This window comes from Otolemur garnettii, unplaced genomic scaffold (genome assembly GCF_000181295.1).
Source record: "Otolemur garnettii isolate 467f Iridium unplaced genomic scaffold, OtoGar3 scaffold00009, whole genome shotgun sequence".
NCBI lineage: Eukaryota > Metazoa > Chordata > Mammalia > Primates > Galagidae > Otolemur > Otolemur garnettii.
In genome coordinates, this window is record NW_003852404.1 from 18,599,409 (window position 1) to 18,623,943 (window position 24,535).

General features: G+C 34.3%; 1 long non-coding RNA gene across 1 annotated transcript in view; it reads right to left on the reverse strand.

Moving 5' to 3' along the window:
- The window catches only part of LOC111723218, a 204,092-nt gene that overhangs the window by 130,447 nt on the left and 49,110 nt on the right, over positions 1 to 24,535 (reverse strand). Inside the window, exon 2 of the long non-coding RNA XR_002771804.1 lies at positions 17,498 to 17,543. This is a non-coding gene — a long non-coding RNA (uncharacterized LOC111723218). The remainder of the gene's footprint in view (positions 1 to 17,497; positions 17,544 to 24,535) is intronic.

The window sequence follows — 24,535 nt, forward strand, 5'->3', positions numbered from 1 at the left end:
GGAAACTAGCAAAATGTGTTTTTCTGGTATAAGTAATATAAATGAATAAAATAAAGAGGAGACCTGTGATAACCCATTTATTTCTTTTTATGTGGTCATTTTAGCATTGTACATTGTAGGAGTATTCCCAGAAGGCTGATATTTTTCTAAATTCAAATAAAGCATCTTCAAAAACAAGAAACAACTAACGGGGTGGTTATTTCTACATAGAATACAGAGCGATTGTTTATCTTTTATAAACTTTATTACTTAGAAAACTCAGAACACAGAAACAAATCAAGGAAAAAAAACTCTGTCAGTCCAAAATCATCAATCTCAAATAGTGTCTTCCTTTTACTTCTTCAAATTGCTATTGGTGCTAAATTTAAAGTTTTATTCTTATTTTTCCTGCCCTTAATTTTATAAAAATCACTTATTTCTATGTCACCATTAGAGAAGTTATACAACTATTTCTGTTTTATTTGCCTTACGAAAAGCCTACATGATTAACCATGCAATGTTTCAGAGTCTCCTTTCTACACCTATGTCCAGTTCAGCGTCCTTTTCATGAAAACCCAAGTTCAGTAAAATGAGTGGATCCATTTCCTTGGAATTGACTACACCCAAATCATCCCTTAAATAAACTAAAATTTCTGCTGCCTAAAACGCAAATCATTGACTTAAGAAAGTAATGAGTCTGTTTTTTCCCAGCAATATTGCACATAATTATATTCATGAATTCATTTTATGAGTTCTATTTCATACTCGCCTCACATTAAGAAGGGCAATGTTTAGTTTTGTCTTATGAACTCAGTTACCATTTCCAAGTGTCAAAGCAAAGAGGATGACAGCTTGGCTAAAAGACACCATCCTTTGAGAGTAAAGTGCCAACCTCACTGCCACAGTGTCTGTATGAATGCTCTGTTCATTTTGAAAGTTTTTTTTTTTTTTAATTTGCTTTACTTAAGTTAGTGGGCATCCTCTATCCCTCTATAAGAAGGCATTTCTATGATTAAAACGTACATACTCATTGCCAAAACTACTAATCAAGAAATTAAAATATTTTTGGCGGGTTATGTTTTATTTTGGTTTTGGTTGTAGGATGGATACAAAAAGACCCCTTCAACTTAAGTATTAAAGCACTTTGTGTGGCTTGAACTAATGTAGTTTAGTGCCATCCAGCCAGATGGGGTTTCTATTCTACTTAATTCCTCAGAGTTTTCTATATTCCAAGACTCCAGAGCGTATTTCCTATATTCTTTTTATTAATGAAATGTAAGCAATCTGTGGTTGAATGAGATAAAATACTAGAAATGAATAATGTAAAGATGGAATCTGTTGCTTCTTGAGAAATCAATATTTGCCAAAGGCAAGGCTATATAGAGATAAACAATATTCCACATTGGTACTGAGAATTCCCTGAGATGGAACTCAAGACATTTACTCCAATTTCACGTGATCTAGTTTCATAAGTTATGAAAGTAGTGAAAGTAGGATGACAGTCCTGAGAGAGCTGAAGAATTTGATCTATATACACTTACTCCAATTAGCAGAGGTGTAAGATGGTTGGGAGGTCTAACCATTCGATTCAAGCATGTAGACGTAAGGTAGGGTAAAGCAAAATACGTGATGGGAAAAAAAGAATACATAGAAAAAGGAGAAAATTAAAAGGGAACCGAGATCAAAGAATAATAGAAGCAGGAGACAGTCTGATTAACAAGAGAGATGTTGTCATGAAGGAAAGAGAAGCCCACAACACAAAGCACTCGGGTTTTGCAAATTTCATTGTTGCTTCAAATGGAAGTTGCAGCAAAAAATCAAAAGTTTGAACGTTTGAAAAGGCAACCTATGAGGCTTATGATTTAATTTCAGACTCAGCTTTGCCCCCATGTTCGAGCAAGGAAGTTTTCCTTTTTCCCTTTTTAAAACAGAGTCTTTGATCTCTTGCTTTAACAAGTCTGGTCAATATGTAAAGAATCAAAATCGCGAGTGCTAATTCCTCTATTTTGTTAAACCAAGTATTAAACATTGTGCTATTTGTGTGGTCTAAAACTATCAGAATTGATCCTTGTATGACTGAAATGTTTGAAGATTCTGGAAACAAATGGCCTAGTCACGAGGCCAAAGTCATTTCTTGCCAGAAAGACATTTTATTTGTTTTAGATGAATTCAGCTGAATAATATACAAATATCAATACTCTACAGCACAGAGTTAACCAATAATTACATTTGATAAGTCAAAGTCACTAATAAATGTGGATCCTATTAATTCAGCACATGGTTTGAGAAACTTATACCACTTTTCATTCTAAATTCATCTAAAACCAGTAACTATACTTTCTTTTAGTCCACTATTATTAACTAAGAAGCACTCAAAAATTCAAACTCAACCTACACTAGAGGAATAGTAAATCTATTTCAGAATTACTTAAAAGAGAAACACTGAAATAATTAAAAATTTCCAGCAAATTTTTTATATATTGCTTTTATAATTGGCCCTACCACTGGTATTGCAAGAAGGACTATCACAATTTGCTGATAATTGGGTGTAAATGCTGTGCTAAGTAAAATATAACTATACATATAAATTAAAACATAAATATAAATGTCTAAATATATATCCAAATAAGATAGATGATATTAACAAAAACCCCCTTTGATTTATTTTCTAGTTTTGATGTTATATTTATAATCACAAACCAATAGAACTGATTGTCAAATCACTTGGTCTATTTTTCTATCAATGATTTACTTGTAAATTGAGTACATATTTAATTATTTTGTTCTCAATTTTTTCCTTGGGAAAAAAACACATGTTTGGCTAAAAGGAAAGCAGATTATCAAAAATAAAACACATGTATCTGAAGAATGCTATGAAAAATGAATAGGGTCTAATGACAACTCTTTGATAACAGTTATGCAAAATTAGTCTGCGTAATTTTTTAATTTAATTTAAAAGGACATTTACATAGAACATAAGTACCATATTAAATTGTTTTAAATAATGTTAATTGATTTAAATACTTATTATTTATATGTTCTTAAGCTATTTTTCAAAGACCTGGCAACCAAAATCTTATAAACATTTCTGGAGAGTTCTGGATACATAGATGTGTTAACATTAAACTTTAAAGGGGGGGGGGAGGATGGGTGGATAGAGGGTAATTAGTGGGACCACACCTATGGTGGATCTTACAAGGGTACATGTGAAACTTACTAAATGTAGAATATAAATGTCTTAACACAGTAACTAAGAAAATGCCATGAAGGCTATGTTAACCAGTTTGATGAAAATATTTCAAATTGTATATAAAACCAGCACATTGTACTCCATGACTGCAGTAATGTACACAGCTATGATTTACTTAAAACAAACAAACAAACAAACTTTAAAGAAGTCTTACTGTTTTAGAATTAAACCTTATTATGTCAAACATGCATTAAAAGGTCTTCTAAAATCCCTCACTCTGCCTCATTTTCTCTCTCTCTCCCTCTTTTGCTCTTCTGTCTTCCATCATGGGATGACCCCACAAGGAAACCACGGCTGGACGCTGGCACATTGTCCTTGGAGTTCTCAGTCCACAGAATTGCAAGAAAATAAATTTCTGTTCAGTACATAAATTCTGTTAAGATAGCCCCAAACTGACTAAGACAGGATTTTACATAAATGTTATAGTGCATTTACCAAACAATAAACCCTAGATAGGATGATTTCTACTGGTAAAAGCAAGGGAAAAACGTTATAAGGGGCAGGAGATTGGAAATTATACCTGCCGGCCATAAATACAGGGTGTGAGAGAAGAGTTGAAAGGAGAAAGGAGAGCAGGACTAGGCTGTGAAGAGGGAAGTAGCCTGGACCCTAAATTTGAAATTTATTTTCTGGGTAACTAGAAATTATTAATATTCTCTGTACAATGTGGTCTAAAGGATGCAAGAGGGAGAGCATTGTAGAGTGGATGAGAGGCAGGAAGGAGAACGGCAGGAAGCTAGAAGCTATTGCAAACGTGATATGAAACATTTAAAAAGTTGTTAACTTGTGTAAATGTGAGAAATATAGTTAAAGATGAAAAGTTACACATTTTTCATGCATAACTAATTACCAAACATTAAACATCATGGGAGTCTCTAATATTGGCAAGATAGAAGTAAATTCGGAAGTCTTACAATTTCCTTGTAAGGAATGTAAATTTGGAAGTCTTACAATTTCCTTTTAAGGTAATGTAACTATAATAACAAAAATACAATTAAAAGGAAGAAGAAGAAAATCAGATCTCTGACCCATTTGCCTCTAATTTTTATCAAGAGAACATTTACTTTTCCTAAAGCAACTTATTATCACAAGTGTTTTTGAATTTTTTTAATATCCTTCATGAATACATGAATTCTTTATTTTAAGCCTAAAATGTTGAAAGCATTTATATTCTAATATGTTCTTGACATTCTTTTATTCTTATGAAATTCTAAGCTGGAAGAATCTATTAGTAATTGACTTTAAGGTGATTTATTTTTAGATACTAAATTAAAATATATACTACAAAATAGGTTGAATTCTCTCATAGTAGATGAGAGAAATATTAAAATAAGCAAATATTTATTTTGGTTCTATATTATAGCAAGAAATTCACAAAAATATTGTGGATCACATGATTCTTCATAATTCTTAAATATTCTCATTCAACCATCCACACTGTTCCATCCTCTCCTTCCTCTAGTCCTGTAGTGAAAACGTCAGACAATTTGGAAGCTATAGAAGGAGGTTTTGTTTTTTTTTTTTTTTTTTTTTTTTACCTCCTTGAGAAAAGTTTTTAAAAACATTTCTCTTTTGAAAGCCTTACACATACTCTTAATACCTATTGGCCATACACAGGTGAGAGCTTGGCATGGCTTTGTCTGGACAAGGAAATATGCCACCAAAGAGGGAAGAGGAGGGGGAACAGGAGGATGGGTTGGGGGTTCAGGTGGATAAGAGACCTACCAATTTAGAGTGCTTATGAATTATCACTGGTCTTCAAATTATCTCAAACAATAGTAGGTTAGATTTGTTTGTGATGCAAAATGTTTAAAACATTAAATGTTTAAATATGACTATACCTAACTGTTATAAAAGACAGAGGCTTTTGTATGTTTATTTATGGCTTAGGCATGGCTTGACATATGTATTTTAAAATGACAATTTTGATATGTGATTAAAATATGGTATAAATTTTTCTGACAGCACAAATTAGAAAAAACTATTGTTAAATTAAGTAATTAGATATTATCTCTAGTTTTGTTAAAAGTTCATTGATTTGCATACATGATCTCAATAAGGCAATATAGTAAAACCTAAGTGTAATGACTCCTAAAATTCTTCAAGACTATGAAATTGACCTAACTTTGTGACATTAAACCTCATATTCCCTTAGTAATTTAATATTGATCTTACAGAGACCTCACTAATACTTAAAGTCTAATTAAAATTGAAACACTAGGCTAACTAAAATATCGGCCCCAAATATATTATATAAGATTTAATAACTACCTAAAACTTATTTAATTTTCAAGAAAAAATATACTTCTCAGAATATGTTTTTTTCTGTGGTCATTTAAACTTGCTCTAAAACTCTGTTTTACAGCATAGAAAATGAAGTAATTCTTGTTTCTCAATTATGCTAATTCATGTGAAGGTGACATTAAATATAATCTGAGTTAAGCAACATGTTATTAAGGTTAAATATTTAATTTAGTTTTGCTCCCATTTATTTTTATGTCATTGGCATTCTTTTTGATGAGCTAATGCAGGAAAATATTGCTGTGGCTGGGTTAGATCATTGAAAACTTCAAAATTTGGTAAGGCTGTTTTACTTCAAGTAAGTTGGATGCTATAAAATTACAAAAAAACAAAAAAATTGGTAGGAAGAAGTGGGATCCTAAGTGTTAAGAAAACTTTGATCATGTTTCTGCACTTATGTTTCAGCAGTACTAGGTTGAACGTTTGCGAATCACAACATAAATCAAAATTTTTAGTAAAATTGGCAGAAATATGACAAATATCAAAACTTGGGTGCTCTTCTTTTTATTTTGGAAAGATATTTCCTTCTCTGGATCTTGTCTTTCAGAATATAAGACATCTACTAAGGAACTTGTCTCGCAATATTGAAAGGTATTACGATTGTGAGTGAGACTTTTCTTCCATCGGGCCTACTTTTATAATTTTACGTAATCTACTGCCTCATCATGGTTTCAAGCTCTGCTCACTTCTTGCTAGGAACATACTACTAATCTCTTCTATTTTCATGAATGAATTAACTTTCATCTATATCTTTACAGGGATTATATAGGAATCACTGTCTCCCCCTAGGTTTCTCTCTAAGGGATCATATTTGTTTATTCAACACAGTATACTCACAAAGAAAATGAATATATGCCATGCCCAGCAATGTCTCAACATGTTCATATTTGAACTCATCATCTTTCCCCCAAACTTGTTTTTGTTTGTATTCAGTTATTGGCACCTTAGCCTGTCCAGCCTTTCTTGCAAACTTTTGGGAGTCAGCCAAGATTTCCAACTTGTGCTAACCTCTCACACATGAAGGGGGAAGTACTGTCAATTTTATATTGAAATATATCTCTTGACTAGCCTCCTCAACTTCACCTTCTCAATCTTCTCTTCTTAAACCATTCTTTTCTGCCTAGCCCCTTCTTGCTTGATCAATTGTACAGGTCTCACAGTTGCCAACACTTCCAGAGATAAATTGAAAATTTAAGTCTGCCCAATTGAGATCCATCTTAAATTGAATCATCTGTCCTTTGTTGTCATTAAGATTTAGTTTGCAGTTGTTATCATTGCATGCAAATTCCTTGTGACCTGACACAGATCTATTCATGTTGCCCCTCCCCCACTTACCCTTCACGTTTCAAACACACCATATTGTTATTCCTTGTGTTTTTCCTGTCATCACTTTTTGTTTATGGTGCCTGGAACTCCCTTACTCATTTTGCCAACAGGCCTGACACTTAAAATCTCTTCCTTCCTATTCCCTCCACCAGCAAGCCACACCTCCAGCTTTTGCCCCAGAATAATCACAGAGGAGATTATCCTCTGTGCTCTTTGATCGGTGTGCGTCTGTCTGAGGACAAGCAACTGACTCATGCGTATTGAATCTCCAAAGCCTGTTACAGTGCCCACTCCACAGCATGTGCTCAATGTTCATGGATTAAACACATAAATGAATACATTCTTTGATAAAAATAAATGAAGGGAGGTTTTACGAATTTGGGTTGTCAAATATTTTTGATTTTTAAAATTCTGTATTGTGGTTGATATATGTATGTTAGATTCTGTACATTTTAGATGTTTTAAGTGAGATGGACCACTAAAATGTGACATCTATTATCACTGACAGCGCAGGAAAAGGAGAGGGCATCACGTAAGTTTTGTCTACCTCTTTCGGAAAGATGATCCATACAGGTAACTTGAGATGGTCATAATTTTTATGAGCACTGCCTTACCAGTCTGGTATTTCCATTAACTGGGCTGAAAAAAAATATTACTGAGTAGGTTTTATGCATAAAGTATTTGTGAAATAATCATGATTGTGCTATTAAGGTCTGCGTTAGTTAAAATCCTTAGGTTTGGAATTGCTATACACAAAAGCTAAACTGTCTTTGGTTGGGGGGCAAAGAGGTAGATGTTTTTTTTTCCATTAAGTCTAATCCATTTTGAGTGTCAGTGCCAGTGGTTGAATTGTCTGTAGACTTAATCTTCACAATACTGACTGAAGTACAAAGAGGCAAGAGCATATTCAGCCACTCATGAGATACTCAAAGGCCACTGTTGACAAGACTGAGTCACTGAGGTTTGTTGTACAAAAAGAATGAGAGGTAACTCAACCATCACGTGATGATTGTGAGGTGGGGCCTCACCAGTTAACTGTCTTATCTTTCCTCAGTATATTATTGTCTAATATAGAGGCTTATACAATGTTAGTTTTCTGTATCTATCTTGAAGTATCTTTATATGGAACCACCAAAAAAGGAAGTACATCCTTTTCAATAATGGTCAAACATGGAAATATGCCCAAAGCAGGGCAATGCAGAAGTCTAAGGCAACTGCAAAGGCAAATCAGACACTAAGGTGATTTTTCCTCAGTAATTCAGGTGACTGGCCAAAAGCAGGCTCAGCAGGTAATTGGCACAGTTTTCTTCTTTGTTTTGGTTATAGAGACATATGGTGTTTTCACACCTCTGGGACCAGCTTTAAGCTATAGTCTTCTCTGCCCGTGGTATATTTTGAAATATGAGACAAGTTACTAGAGTTTCAAATGATATATTCAGGCAATAATTAATTTGCCATCAATAAATAAGAAAGTGAACTTTTACATGAGTTAATGCAGACATAACAGGCACACCAACTTTTGCTCTATATGCATACCTGCATAGTCATATGCAGAATACATGTATATAGTTTTCCAGTTTTTATCTTTTCTTTTATCAGCAGACATCTCAAATTTATTGTCTAAAACTAGATTCCTTTCCTACTTTCTAATCACTTACTGGTCCTCCCATAACCTTAGCTCGGATTAGAGTACTGTCATTCATCTAAGAACACAAGTAATAAATATGGGAGTGCCCAAGTTTTCATCTCCTCAATTCACACGGAGATGTGCCACTTCCCCTCCATCATCTATTAACTAAGTGAGATGTTACACTGATTTTATTTTTGAAATGACTCTTAAGTCATGCATCAGTCTCCCCCATTTCCTATCCCTTCTTTTACTGTTCTATGCTAGGTCTTCATCTTCCCTTTCCAAGTCTAGGAAAATACCCTCCTTGTCGTATCTCCATGTCTGTCCTGCTTCCCCTTTCCCTAGTCACCTAGGATCAAACTGCAGTACGAATCATAAAATGTCCCACTCTTTAACCTACAGAGAAAGGTAGGAGCTTTAGCATTGCAGGGGAATATCTCCATTATCTGGGTTCCACTTACATCTCCATGCTCAACTCACTACCTCTTTTTATTCCTCCACCAGGGAATTGCGAATCTGTCCCTTCCTTCCACTTCCTGGGCTGCTTTATGCTTCCATGCCTAGTGCCTCTTGCTAGAGTAATCTTAACTCTAGTTTGTCACCCAATTCTAATTAAATTGTGCATTCATTCAGCAAATATTTATTAATCGCAAATAATATACTGCCTCTGATCTGCACACTGATCATCCACTCATGCCCATTTTCCATCCTGCCTGCAGTTTAGTTCCTCAAGAATGCTCGTGGGAATCATTTCCCTTGAGAAGACTTGGTCTATACTTTTACTTTGTGCCAAAAAATACCTCCTGAAATATCCGAATCAACTATTTAAAATCTTGTTTGTTTATCTGTCTCACTCAAAACACTGAGGTCATTCTAGGGCAACTTTTTATCTTAGTCTTCTCTTCCTTTCCTGAGTCCAGTGTCTGGTATATGACAGTTGCTTTATAAATACTTTTGGATTGAGTAGAATGTTATAAAGATTGAAGGTTGCCAATGTAAATCATACTTAAAGCAATCATACGGAGGATGCAAAAACGTGTACACATTTAAAGAAAGGAAAAAAAACTATTAACATTGTAATAGTCAATATATACTGATAACAGAAGATGAATACACGTCACGTTGATCACCTCTTGTAATGGCAGAGGTCAAACTTGACCTGAGTATTACAAATTTAATACAGATTTTTCCTTTCTTAAAATGTTCATACATTTTTTTGGCACCTTCTGTAGAGTTTCTTCATCACATTTTTTGTATCATTGCATCTTCTGCTCATTTTATTCTTTTTCTAATCACCTTTCCTTTCTTCTGTCTTTGATAAAATGTTTAGAAATACTTACCTACTCTGTCACGTAGAAGGTGTAACAACACTGCTGGCCACTGTCTTTGTCTGAGGACTGAGTTCAGAAAGGGAAGGCAGAACATGAGAATCTTCTCTAGAGACGAATGCTACTAGAACCAATGTTTTGGGATGCAGTGAATTCAGATGTGGGAGGAGTTGAGATCACCCAATATTGGAATCATAAGCTTTCACTTTTACTTGCTGCTCCCAAGGAGGGAGTAGAAATTATACTTGTGTTACACCTGAGCGAGGACTTCCTCAAGCTCCCCAGGAACTCCAAAGAAAAAAGAGACCTATAAGCACTTAGTCAAGGTCCCTCATTTCATAGGAAAAAAAGTAGCTAGGATCAAGGTCATCCAGTTCCATAAACTTATGCACATTCCTGAGCACACACAAACTGTACACACATGCACATCTGTGTGCACCCTTATGTACAGTACATACGCATGCACATTCACGCTTTTATGCACCACATGTACATCATATATGCATACATATAGAGCCCACATGCACAAACAAGCATTGCACCTGCATAGATACCCATGCACAAGAACGTTCATGCATGTGCATGCACACACAAGCACACACACAAATGCATACATTCACATACATGTACACATAGGTGTACTCTCCCATTTCTCTACTTTATAAATGAGACTGATCCTTCCCATTCTTCAAGTTTCTGGTCTAATCCCACCATGGTCTAGATAGCTGATATTTACCCCACTCTACTCTGGTCTCCCTGAAGCAATGGAGAATGGTCGTAAACTGTGATAAAGAACTACATTAAAAAATTTTCCATCCATTATGAATCAATCACTATGAAAAATACAATGTGAATTAATAACCAGTTAAATGTAATAAAAATAGTGATATATAAGATCATTAGATTCAGCAAAAATAGAATTATTCTGTTGAAATGCTCAAAAGTTTCCAAATTCTTATTCCCTATTTTTCTTCTGAGGTCATCCTGAACCAGAAACAGTACATGAACTAGAAGCAGCCCATGGACCACACTCTGAGAAGCACGGCTCTAAACTTACTAGCGTTAACTTACACAGTGTCCAGAATATGCATGCTCATAAACATTAAAGAATGATCCTCAATGCTGCGTGGAGAAGACAACAGAGTTTGGGTTTGGAGTTTTCTTTCTCCTATTAAACATGTGTGATTTTATTTTCTTCAAAGTTTTAAAGTAGTTGGTATTAGCATTAACCTGGTGAGTCAGTTTCACAGCAGACATTTTCAATCACTAATTCATTCTTCAATTAGTAGTCATTGGATATCATCTCTATTGCAAGACAGTGCTTAGATTCTGGAATCCAAATTTTGCATGAAATCTGGTCCCTACATTAAGAAACACAAATTGAATTTATTCTACAAAACAACTGGCATGGAATCTTCAAAAATGTCAGAGTCATGAAAGTCAAGGGAAGTCTGTGGACTTTTTTTTTTCTTCGTGGACTTTTCTACACTGGCAGAGTCTAATAAAACACGGCTACTAAACAAGATACGCCACTTAGAAATAAATTCTTACACTGTAAATGACATTAATTGGAATTTACTTGGACGATGCATGAAATTTAAATGGGATCTGAGAAATAGATGATAGTCAATGTTATTTCTGGTCAACTCAGACTGTCATACCACAATACTAGAGTTTAGGTGACTTAAGCAACAAGAATTTATTTCTCTTAGTTTTGGATGTTGAGAAGCCCAAGACCGAGACCTTAGCAGGCTGGATTCCCCAGGGAGGACTCTCTTTCTGGCTTGAAGACTGCAGCATTCTTGCCGTGTGTTGGCATGGTGGAGGGAGAAGAAATACACTCACTGGTATCTCTTCTCAGAGCGCTAATCCCAACAGGAAAGCCCTACTCTCATAACGTCATATAGTCCTAAATACCGTCCACAGATCCACCTCCAACTACCATCACATAGTGGGTAGGGCTTTAACATAAGAAACTTAAACATTTGAACTTCAGGGCAAGAGACACAATTTAGTCCACAGCACTGCTGGTTTTATTTTGTCTACGTAGAAAATGTCTATGTGGAAGACACATCTTAAAGTAGCTGAAAGTAATAGGGTATTAAACCAGCAATTTACTTTCAGTAAATTCTGCTGGCAGAGAACATTTTCTGTGCCATATTTGCAAATTATCTGTAAGGTTTGATTGTTTCAAAAGCAGTTTTAAAAAGATTTGGTGGTGGCCTGAAGCTTCTCAATTCTACTAGAGAATAGAGACATGAACAACTTTAAGGAAATACCATTAGGTACAGAGAAATATGTGGAAGCACATCAGGATTGAATGAAAATAGGGAAGGGTGAGTTCCTGAAGGAAAGTCCGCTTAACTCCAAAAGGAAGTAAACGTTAAATAGCTCAGCATATAAAACAACTCAGAGCAGATTGGACCCAGTTTATTCAGTAATCATTACGTGACAAGATTTGCTTGTCTGATTTTAATTTTCCCAGGGTATTGACTTCCTTTTGATTCACTATCTATATTCACCATTTTAGGATTAATAGAAGAAAAAAAGATTTGCACGCAGTTTGAGAAAAGGAAAAGACGGTAATGAATGAATTGCAAAAGTTAAGCTGTAGGTTGGATAAAATTAGGTGAAATAAAGGTTCTTACTCATCACTCTTTTGCACAGTATGATACATTTTATCAACACCTTCTTAGATTCATTCATTCATTCTTTTTTTTTTTTTTTCTTTTTGAGACAGAGTCTCAAACTTTTGCCCTGGGAGTGCTGTGGTGTCATAGCTCAGCAACCTCCAACCTAGGCTCAAGTGATCTTCTTGCCTCAGTTTTTCTATTTTTTAGTAGAGACAGGGTCTCACTCTTGTTCAGGCTGGTCTTGAACTCGTGAGCTCAAACAATCCACCTGTCCTGGCCTCCCAGAGTTCTGGGATTACAGGCATGAATCACCGTGCTCAGCCTATTTCATTCCTTCTTGCTCTCCCCGTTCTGGTCTTTCTGGTTTCTAGAATTCAGAGATAGTCTTATCTGGCAAGTCTCCACATTTTTTTTTTTGTTGGTGTTGTTGCTATGACTATTGCCCTCCATAAAAATCATATAAAGTTTCTAATGGAGAAGGAAGAACATGAGTTTGAGTATCCTTTCATTTTCCTATTTACCTGAGAGGCCGATGATCCATTCCTTGATTGATAAGATACTTACAAAACACCTAAGCATATGGGACAAATTGCTTGCATAAGAGGTCTTGACACCTTTAATTGGTTTTCTGTCTTTTCAAATTTGAGCCAATATTCAAAACCATGGTATTTTCCCTAAAAAGTTCAGTATTCAGCTTCCTAAATATTCAGAAGTTATGGCCACTGGAACACACGATTGCTTAAAAAAAATAACTAAAATACTCATTGTGGTATTCTAGAAATAGCCCCTTTAGCCCAGATGCTAATCATATGATCATCTGTTCCCATCCACTCCACACTATTCTCTATTGTCTAATTTGAATTCCGTTACTCTCATTTTTGTTGCATGAATGGTCCTAGAGAAACTCTCATTTTTTTCTAGCTAAATAGTTAACAATGAAGAAATTAGAGCTTTAAAAACATAAACATTGCAAAAGTACGTGTTGGAAGCACTAAGTTTCAAGCTCTGAGTTTAAAAGTGTCAGCAACAAGCTCAATAAAATAAGAAAAGATTGACCACGATTCTTTCCTCATTCCCAAAGACTTAGTGACTTGTCCAATAAAAGGCATGGAAAACCAGAGCTGGCGCCAGTGACTTCTGAAAGTCAGATGAGAAGAAAAGCTATTATGCACCGGGCATTACCATCAGTTTCCAAAAAAACTTTTTATAGTACTAATTCTTAATTTTTCTGTAAAGCAAATCAAAATTCTTATATCTGTTTACCACCTTTTAAATTTACATTAGCACTGAATCAGATTAAGGTAGAATCTGAGGTTATTTCAAGCATGATTCAAACTGGTTAAAAACTCTATATGGTGTCTCAACTTGGTCCAAAAGTTGCCATATGTGGGGGAAACGGGAAATTGTAGATAAATGTACCTTTCCTTTTTCTCTTTTCTTTTTCTTTCTTTCTTTTTTTTAACAAAATGTTCATTTAAAAAATTTACAAAGAGGTGGTCAACTCATAGAGAATATTTTGTAAATTTTTAAAATGAATATTTTGTAAATGAAAGTGCATTTAGCTACAATTTCCCATTTTCCCTACGTTTGGTGATTTTAGAAGCAACCTGATGTACACCCTGGATGTTTGCTTGTGGAAACAATGCTGCAGATTCAAATGGTATGAGGAGCAATTTGCATTCTACCAAGTACAGAAAACAATCTTCACTTTCTTCTAACAGAACTTATAGGAAGAACTGCCCCTTTTATATTTTACTGCTATTTTGTAAACAAATATCTATATTTTTAATGTACTGAGCTAAATTTTATTACAGTCTTAACAACAATAATGTCTTACTCATGTATAATGTCTTGAAGTTGACATGGTAGTTTTATATTTATACGAAGTATTGCATATCCAAGTCCAGCGCCATACAAATAATTTTTTTCATAACATTATACACAGTTTTGTTCTCAAATACTTGACTTGTAGGTGTGGTTTTGAACATGAATACTACAAAGAATCATTAAAATCCAATTTAAAATAATTTCCTTTATATATCAAAACCATATGTATATATTATTTGGGTACAATCCATCAAAAGAATCAACTATGATTTACTCCAGCAAGGCATAAAGTAGAACCTCGTAAAATTTGTGTAAGATTTCACAGTACTAATTGATTACTTCCTTTTTTTATACTTCGATCCAATTTAATTGAACAGATACTTATTTGGCATTTATTAGATTCAAAGGTGAATAACACACAGTCGTTTATCTCCAGAAGTTAACAGCGAACAAAGATACAAACAAAATTTTGTAGATGACATAATACGATAAGATTCATTTTTCTCTGAAGTGCTTTGGGGATGTAAGATACTGGTGAGAGTGAGCGTGAAGGGAAGGGTCTCAAAGGGCTGAGGATTCTTTGGGGGTGAACCTTGAAGAAATTGGTATATTTTCAATTTGACATACCTATAACACACTTGCATCTATATTATTATCTTTTCTTTACCCTGCCCATTGATGGGCACTTACTGAATACTAATTTCTCAGCCTCTTTACTGTAACACTTTGTCTTCACTCCCTAATTCCTTTATTCAATGTACAAATGGGAATTATCGTCTTGAATGCCTGCCAGAAGTATAATTAAGGAAGGACTCTTTTTTTCTATTTTGAAGTTCTATTAAAAAAAGTATCAAGGACCTATGAAATAAATCATGATAGATCCAAAATATTGTCTAATATCTAGCCAAAAAAGAATGAAATAGATAATATATTTTGACTTAGGATGTCCATAATTAAACTGACAAAAGAGAAACATACATATGATGCAAAAGCATTCATGCAGATATTGATTTTGATGTTACTGACGTTCATGTAGATAAAGAATCAACATAAAAGAATAAATAGCAAAACTCCAGCACGAGAAAGATAGCACTTTCTCTTCAGCATAATTCACTATTTTTTTTATTCTAAATAATCCAAAAAAACAAAGATATTTGTGTTGGAATAAATACTAAGTTATGCCATTTTTCTTACTCTACGAATTCTAAAAATAGTTGCCACTTTTTTCAATAATTTTTAGAAAATGTTAAAGATCACACATTATATGCAAATTAAATTCAAACTCTTGAATAAGCAAATTCCAGTGAAGAGTGACAATAAAATATTATGTTCATTTTGAGGCAGAATTCTAATTTTATTAGAATTAAAACTCAAAAATAGTTTTCATCAATAAACAGCAAGACTATTTTGTGTAAATATACTAAAAACATCAGCAACAATCTCCTAAACATAAAAGACAACAAACATAAAAACTTAGGCAGTCTGCTTTGTCTTTTTCCAGTGCGTTGGTAACTGAAAGTAAAACTTTGAAAGTCCATTAGACAATACATAAAGATAAGATAGAATCGTAAATCCTTGCCCATTCAGCAGAAAAATGATACAATGCTTCACCCCAAAGGCATCTGTAGATTAGAACGATAATGTAACTGCTAGAAAAACAAAGGATTCCATAGTTTCTGCACTTGCACTGTATCTCAGTGACTTCCACTGGAAATAGACAAGGTACATTTCAGGGATCTGGGCCATCCGTGATCTGAAGCCCCCTCCTCTGTCACTCAGCCTGATCGTCAAAGACAGCATGTTCTTTCTATGGGATTCACAAACTCACATATTCATTTTACAGTCCTTATCTTAGTCAATAACATTCTGGTTCACTGAGCAGACAAGAATGAAGCTATTGCATGCACTTTATAGATGAGGAAACTTAGCATTCTAGAGACACCATAATTTGCTAGCCACAAATCTCATGAGCGGTGATGAAACTATTTTTTACAAACACACAGCAAGCCTTCGAGGTCATCAACCAGGGTATAAATAATTGCAACCTGCCTAGCCATTTTTACAGAGACTTTCTGACTCCCAGCCCATTGTTGGTTTTTATGTGATTGCTGCTTTGTTTACTGTCTTATGTCTCTAATCTGTACATTCTGCTCTTTCAGGCTCTGATCAGTTTGTCCTGAATGAGAAAAAAGGTGCTAGAATGTGGGAATGGTGGTTGACCTACATCTGAACAATCTGCACATGATTCACTGCAATTAAACAATTTGGTTTGAAATAGCTACAATTAAGTTATTATCCAAGAAGTATTTACTAGACTAGAAAGTCTAAATTTATCTTTACATATGTCCCAACCAAGAAAAGGGCCACATTTTCTGCATTTTATTAAGTAAAGCCAATGAGAAAGCAAATTCTATCAAATTGACATTTATATTGTTAAATCACTGACAGCTAATTATGTGAATGGTTACTTTAGTTCTTCCTTTAAAATTTACAGGTTTGGAATGAAAGATAAGTGTGAAATTATGGCACACAAGAGAGTTTCAGTTCTAATAATACAAATTGTGTATTATAATGTATAATGTATACATGGCATATATTTAAATATATATTAAATTGCCTTCCTAATAGAAATTATATATCCTGACAAATTACAGTAAAATAAGTTATAATAGTATGAAAGAAAAATTCAAGCTTGGAACAAATATGTTTGGATGATTTAAAGTTTAAAGTAACTATAACAACCCTTTTAACTATTTAGAATAAGTAACATCAATTATTATTATTGCTATTGTTATGCTTATTTCTGAGGCAGAGTCTCCACTCTGCTGCCTGGGCTTGATGCAGTGACTGACATCAGCCTAGTTCACAGCAGTGACATCAGCCTAGTTCACAGCAACCTCAAACTTCTGGATTCCAACAATCCTGCTGCCTCAGCCTCCCAATTAACGGGGACTACAGGTGCCCTCCAGAACATCCACCTAATTTTTCTCTTTTTAGTAGAGACAGGGTCTTGCTCTTACTCAGGCTGGTCTCTAACTCCTGAGCTCAAGCAATTCTTCCACCTCATCCTCCCAGAGTGCTGGTTTAGGTGTGAGCCACCGCGCCCAGCCAGTAACATCAATTCCATCCAGATCTAACAAAGGGAGTGAGTGAGTGCAACACAGCCAAAACGAATATATTCATAAATATATTTTATAGCCAGAAAAGTTTTCTTTTCTCCTACCTTTGTAGGTGAGTAAAAGGCTCTTTGATAAATTTTTCTGTAGACCCTGAAAAAGAAATAGAAAATGGATGAAATAAAAAAATAACAAAACTGGAGGGCTGCTTTCACATTACCCATGTTGAATATCAGTGGCCTATTAGCTGGGTGACCTTCCACTGTGGCAAAGGATTGTCCGTTTCCTCCTCCATGGAGTTAAGTCTGGCAACACGGTCGTGCAAAGAGCGCACGGCATTAGAATACAAGCATAGGTGGACTGAGCATTTCTGTTCTCCGCAGAGCATGAATATAGTGATTTAGACCCTTTGTTGTTCACACTTATTAGCCAATTTAACAGTTTTATTATTGAAAGTTGGTAAACGTGAAAAAAGAAAAGGAAAATCACCCTATATTGCTGAAAGGAAGCCAAACATCAACTGAAAAACAACAAAATTACACACAAACATACCTTTTTCATGTCAATAAAAATACGGTTACCTATTCTGTAGATAATGATTACAAGACTTCAGCTCAGGTGACCTATGTCTTAGATTCCAGGGATTTAATAAAGATATTATCTGGCACAGGGAATTACTATTAAAAAATTCTGGGCCCTTCGTTAGAACAGGATTACTTTTACAACTAGGAGGTAATTTAAAAATCAACTGGTCCCACTTCCTCACTTTACAGGTAAGCAAATCAAGGTCGCATAGCTGACTCAGAGTAGGACTGAGGGTGAAATCTCCATCTCCCTGCCTCGTGCTAATTCCATAGCACTAAGTTATTTAATTCTTTGTAAATTCCAAGGTTGGGAAGAAGTAAAGGGAGTAGAATTATGCATGTTGCTCTTGATAAATTTCATCCTCTCAATGAAACTTCACATTCCTTTGTGAAGGAATGACCTATGTCATCAATATTTACCCTATCCACCTCACTTAAAACTCCTTTTCTTGGTGAAAGGAGATACCACGGAATTAGATGATAGGATTCTGGGCTTCAGCTGCTGTTTAATCAATGACAGAAAGCAGGAAAAAATAATCAAGGGAAAAAGCACATGAGCTACAAAGCTGGTAAAACCGGTCAGTGACACTACTAGGTGGGTGTGAATGAACCCGCCCAGTAGCCCACACAAAATCTGTATTCCAGGCAGACGCAAAGAAACCTATCATTTGCTTTTGAACGTGCACCTCCTCACTCTAAATTGATCTGAACTCTCATAAGCCATAGTGGAATTACTCCTTTGCTCCCTGGCCAGACTTCATATTTTTTTAAAATATGCTACTATTTGTGATTCTTCATTAATAAAATATAACTGTTGTAACAATTCATAAACTCTTCCTTGTAAATATTTTCGAAAGAGTCACAATAACCCTTGACCCAGTTTGTTTTGCTATTAACTGATAGCGACCTCTATGTTTTCAGACAGAGCAATAACAAAATCAACATTACGTAAGTTTATATTCCACCCCCGAACTGTCAAGATTTAAAATTCTAAGAGACTGAGAATGGAACCAGCCGCGCAATGTGATATCTGTGGGAATGTTTTCCCGTGCTATAATCTCAGCAACAGCTTGTGTGCACCACACTGGAAGCTCACAGAATCAAAAAGATGCATCTTCTCTTGTTAGACAAACTCCAAGATTAATTCATTTCCTTTGCAGAATGTCAAAGCATGAATGTAGCTCGTTTAAAAGTCAGACTGGTGTAATAAAAGACATTAAAAGTGTTTTTAAAAATGTACGCTTCAAATAATTGGAGAGCTTGAGGTATACCCAGCTAGAGTAGCTACTATCTGTAAGAAGATATTTATTTATTAATAGATATTTATTTAATATCTATTTAATAAAGATATTTATTTAATATCTATTTAATAAAGATATTTATTTAATAATAAAATGGCTTTGCTAGATTTTATGTCTCCAAAGATTCAATCCTACTTCAATAATTAAGAAAGAATGCTGACACAAATATTTTTTTTGCACCAAAGCTTAAGCAACTTGACCCAATCCTATTTAAGAGAAATATGGTCACTGAATAAATTGCAAAAACAACAACAACAAAAAATGTTCTTCGAAGTACCAGCAATTGGTAAAGTACTAAGTGTGTCTACATTTTTCTATAAGACATATGATCATAGTTCAGCTCTCTTCTTTTATAGATATATAAATTTATACACAGACACACCACTGTGGGTGGACACAATATGTTTTACATAAGCAATGTGGTTAAGCACTGGAATATACACTTCTAATCCATTATGTATTTTATGTTCTCAGATATTCTTGACTCGAGATGAAACTTTTGGCTTTTTCACCATCTTCAAAATCAAGATTATGGTAATAAACACATCTGCAAGTTTCAAAGTGACATAGATGGTACAAATGAATGTCAATTTAAGGCAAGATTACCATAATGTGGAAGGCAAGATTTTGCAGAGAGTAGGAGAAGGCCAAAGAAGGGATAAACCAAGTTACTAGTTTTCAATATGAATGAATTAGAAACTGCCCTTTTCTCCACCCTCCACATTTTCCACTGAAGCGACTCTGTTTTATTAAGTGCTACAAAAAAAAAAAAAGCATTAAAAATCTCCTATTTCAGAAAAAGGAAATTTGAACCATCAAGAACATTTAAAATATTGTATAAATTGATTTACTATTTCATTCCCCAAAGCTTCAATCTTTTCATCAGGATAAGAGGTTCCAACAAGTTTATAGTCCCCAAGGAGAGCAAGTTGTCCAAACCACTTTAAAAACAGGAGTAAAATGATACCTTAGCATTCCGGCCAAAAACATGTCGTAACAAACAACTTTAAAATGTCTATACCATATGCCTCTGACACAAAATAAGTACTCTCTTCACAATGAACAGATAAAGTATTATACTTGACATATTTATTAAAACAGAATTTAAAAATGTATATTATTTGTAGGAGAATGGAGGGCAACTTTTTGACTGTCTAGATAAGCCCTCTTATTTTACAAATACATAAATGAATTAAAATGCATGCTATCAGACTTATGAGGAAAGCCTAATTTTATGATCACAGGATCTGTTTTCTTTTGATTTTCCACAAGGATTAGCATTGTCAGTTCAGGAATAATGATCATTAAAACCCTCCTAGTTTTTATTTTTGAAATTCCCCTTGTAGTTCCTCTTCAAGATTCAAATCCACCAATAATGACTAGTAGTGTATTTTTGCTTCAAAACATGTATCCATCTATTTAAACAACACAGGGGAATAAAAACAAAATTTAAAATAAAGCTTAATGTTAAAATATGCAATTTTCTCGCATTATTAACAAACCATGAATTTTTGTTTATAAGAATATTTTTTTCCTCTTAGCCTTTTACATGCTCCATTTTCTTTTCTATATTCTATAGCTTCTATAAACCAGTTCTGTACTTTGAATCTAAATCCAGGATAAGGTTAATGCCAATCTCTTAGCTTTCATCTCCTTAATAACTATACCTAGAAGTTGTGGTTTAGTTAATGGCACACAAATTCTTCTCACAAAACAGTATAGGACCCCAAGCTTTTATAGTATCATAACTATCTTCACTTCCCACTAAGAATCATAGATAGCCTAAATAATGACAAGGCTGCTTCTAACCTTTTGAAAGCTACAGCTTGCTTGCATGCTGATAGAACAGTTAGAGACTAGAATGGTTCCAACAGTAACTTCACATCCATGGAGCTTGATAAGGCCCTTTTCCCACAAAGTTTCTACTGGGGAAAACGATATGACTGGTTTTCTGCCAAAAGACCTGCTGTACAGACTGATCTCAAGTGATCATCTTTTTCCAAGTGACAGTTGGAGCAAGCCCATTAGGACGGTTCTAGAAGTCTCCTCAACTTGTAGAGGCCCAGCTGAGGTCTTGTCAGCTGATCTGAGAATAGCAGTGACAGCATCCCAAGGACAGATTGTCAGATTGTCATGTTCTCCACCTCTCTGGAATAAAAATATCCATTTAACTAAAATCTGCTGTATTTTTAAATCATTTTTAAGATCCAGAAAGTGTAGTGTTTAGCTATACATTTTGTTTTATGCATTACAAAGTGTAACTTTATTTGTTCAAAAAACCCCACACATACAGTTTTTATGTGTATTTTCTAATTCAATTAATGAAAATGCATTAGTAATATTTTATTTTAAAAAATATTTCAACTGTTATTTTGGAAAATACAAAATAATTAATAATTTTCATTAAGAGAAGGTAACAGCCAAAATAAGCAATGATTGCTCTTTATGGAATTTATACAGTACCAGGGATATGGGGGGGGTTACATTTTTAGTAGAGATAGAAAGGTTAGAAAGGAAAAGAACAAAAGAAGGGACCACAATACTTTCTTCAGGCTCTCCGCTACCACCTTGGTTCTGCTATTTTGGACCCTTGAGTCTGAGATTCTCCTAAAGGTTATCATGTGATCTTTCTGTGAAATGGAACACAGCAGATGCTTTGAAAATTATTGTTAACACATACTAATTTTGATTACAAATCATCAGATAAAATAGTATAGGTAAATATCTGAAAAGAACACAAGATGTTACAATTTAATATCTGGGACTGGAATGCAATTCAATGAGTTTCATTTTGCTTTGGACACTATCCTAGGCCTATGTTAGCCACAACTTATAAGTACTACTCCCATTTCATATGCAAGGAAACAGATAATTAAGATAATCAAGTAGCATTCCAAAATTCCCAGGGATTTTAGGAACAGCGGGGTTTTTTTTTTTAGACCTTTCCTTTTATATTTTACTTTTTAAACTTTTTTTTTATTATTAAATCATAGCTGTGTACATTAATGCAATCATGGGGGTACAATGTGCTGGTTTTATATGCAATTTGAAATATTTTCATCAAACTGGTTGACATAGCCTTCACCACATTTTCTTAGTTATTGTTAAGACATTTATAATCTACACTTAATAAATTTCACATGTACCCTTGTCCGATGCACCGTAGGTGTGGTCCCACCAATTACCCTACCTCCACCCATCCTCCCCACGCTCCTCCCCTTCCTCTCCCCTTTCCCTTTTTCTCTGGGCTATAACTGGGTTATAGCTTTCCTATGAAAGCTATAAATTGCTTTCATAGTAGGGCTGAGTACATTGGATGCTTTTTCTTCCATTCTTGAGATACTTTGCTAAGAAGAATATGTTCCAGCTCCATCCATGTAAACATGAAAGGGGCGGGAACAGCAGGGTTTTGATCTGAGTCTCTGCCATTCTCAGGACCACCTCCAGCCCCACTATTTTGACTTAGACAAGTAAGGCAAAGGCTCTCCAAATCAGATATGCAATCCTGTTTTTTTCTTGTTGAACCTATTTAGTAACAGATAAGAAAAACTAAAAATGAAGTCTCTCAATCTTCTAAAATAACTATTCTTACTTTTTCTTTTCTCTTTTTTTAAATTTCAAAATATTAACAGGGTACAAATTTCTTTGTTACAGTATTTTTCATAAACAAAATTTACCCTTCATATTGTTTTCTGGCCCCCAAAAAACCAATTTTATTAGTTCTATTTTATGACATATAAAGTCATTCTTGATACAAGTCTATCAATATTAGACATGACACAGTTTTACTTGGTACAATTCTACTAATGTTATGGCATTTCCATCAAAATACGATTCAGTTAATTTTATTACCCATAATTATCTTCAAAGCAGATGTCAATACTAGCTTGTGAATATACTGTTTCAAAAATGTAGACAGTAAAATTTATAACTGAAAAAGAAATTTAGTAATATGAAAATGGAAAGTAAACTCAAATAAACATTAAGTTCTAAATTGACTACTAGATTTTGATATTACCCCTGGAAAACCAAACATTTCATTTAATTTTAAAAACAATTTCACATTTGTTTGGCACTCCAGATTTGATGTAATAACATTTAATTATTTGGGTATAAAAATGAAGAAGCTTCAATCGTATGAAAGGGTAACTACAAATCACCTGCCTGCAATTACCAAATTGGCAATTAAGAAAGGCGTAGATAGATATTTACTGCACTTTTTTTATTTCTTCTTTAGAATTTATCTTTAGATATTAACAGTCCAGATACTGACATCTTTTTTTTAATCATATGATAAACTTGAGTTTTAGATGAACCAAATAATAGGATATAAAAGTCCACCAAGATTCAGAAAAATAAACTACTTTTTTTTTTTTTTTTTTTTTTGCATTTTTTGGCCAGGGCCAGTTTTGAACCTGCTACCTCCAGTATATGGGGCCAGTGCCCTACTCCTTTGATCCACAGGCACTCCCCACTACTTTTGTTTTATGATGAAATATAGTCACTTAAGTAAAATGTAAATGGCTACCAACTTAGTTCCAGTGAGTCACCTGAAACACCAAAGTACTTGGCAGTCATATTTTCAAGCAACTAAAGAGAATAGATCAATAACCAATTTTATCTAATAACTTTACTCTGCAAACAATGGACCTTATTTGCTTATAGAGGTAAATTAGTTCAGTTTTGCGGAAAATGACAAAACATTAGGAGAGTGATGTTAAATGAATGGGTAACACGAGTCAGAGGGAATTGCTTGACCACAGATTCTTAATTGATCTTTTAAACTGGATAAATATTTTCATATCCTCTCATCAAGATTTAGTCTTTACCCCTCTTCTGAGTTCTCAACAGTAGCAAATAACTTAAAACATGTTTTTTAAACAGAAGACACATACTATCTCGAAAATGTCAAAAGTTTACTTATCCCTGAAACTTGAATTTTAAATCCTCTTTTTGGCAAATTGCTGTAAAGTTCCAATTCTCAAATGATACTCCAAAGGTGTGTTTTGGGTTTAGTTTGGTTTGTTCTTAGCAATAAACATGCCTCTCACACGGTTCTTCTGCTATTGGCCAGGAGTATTTGAAACTTGAAATATTAAGTTTCAAATTATGAAAAGGACCCCATAAATATTGCATAACAGGAAATCAGTAAAATAGAAAATCAGAAACTACTGTAAATGAGACTGATTTTGGGTTAACCAATAAATGAATTAGTGAGTTACCAAAATTTTCAAAGCCATCAGAATCAAGGTGATTGCCC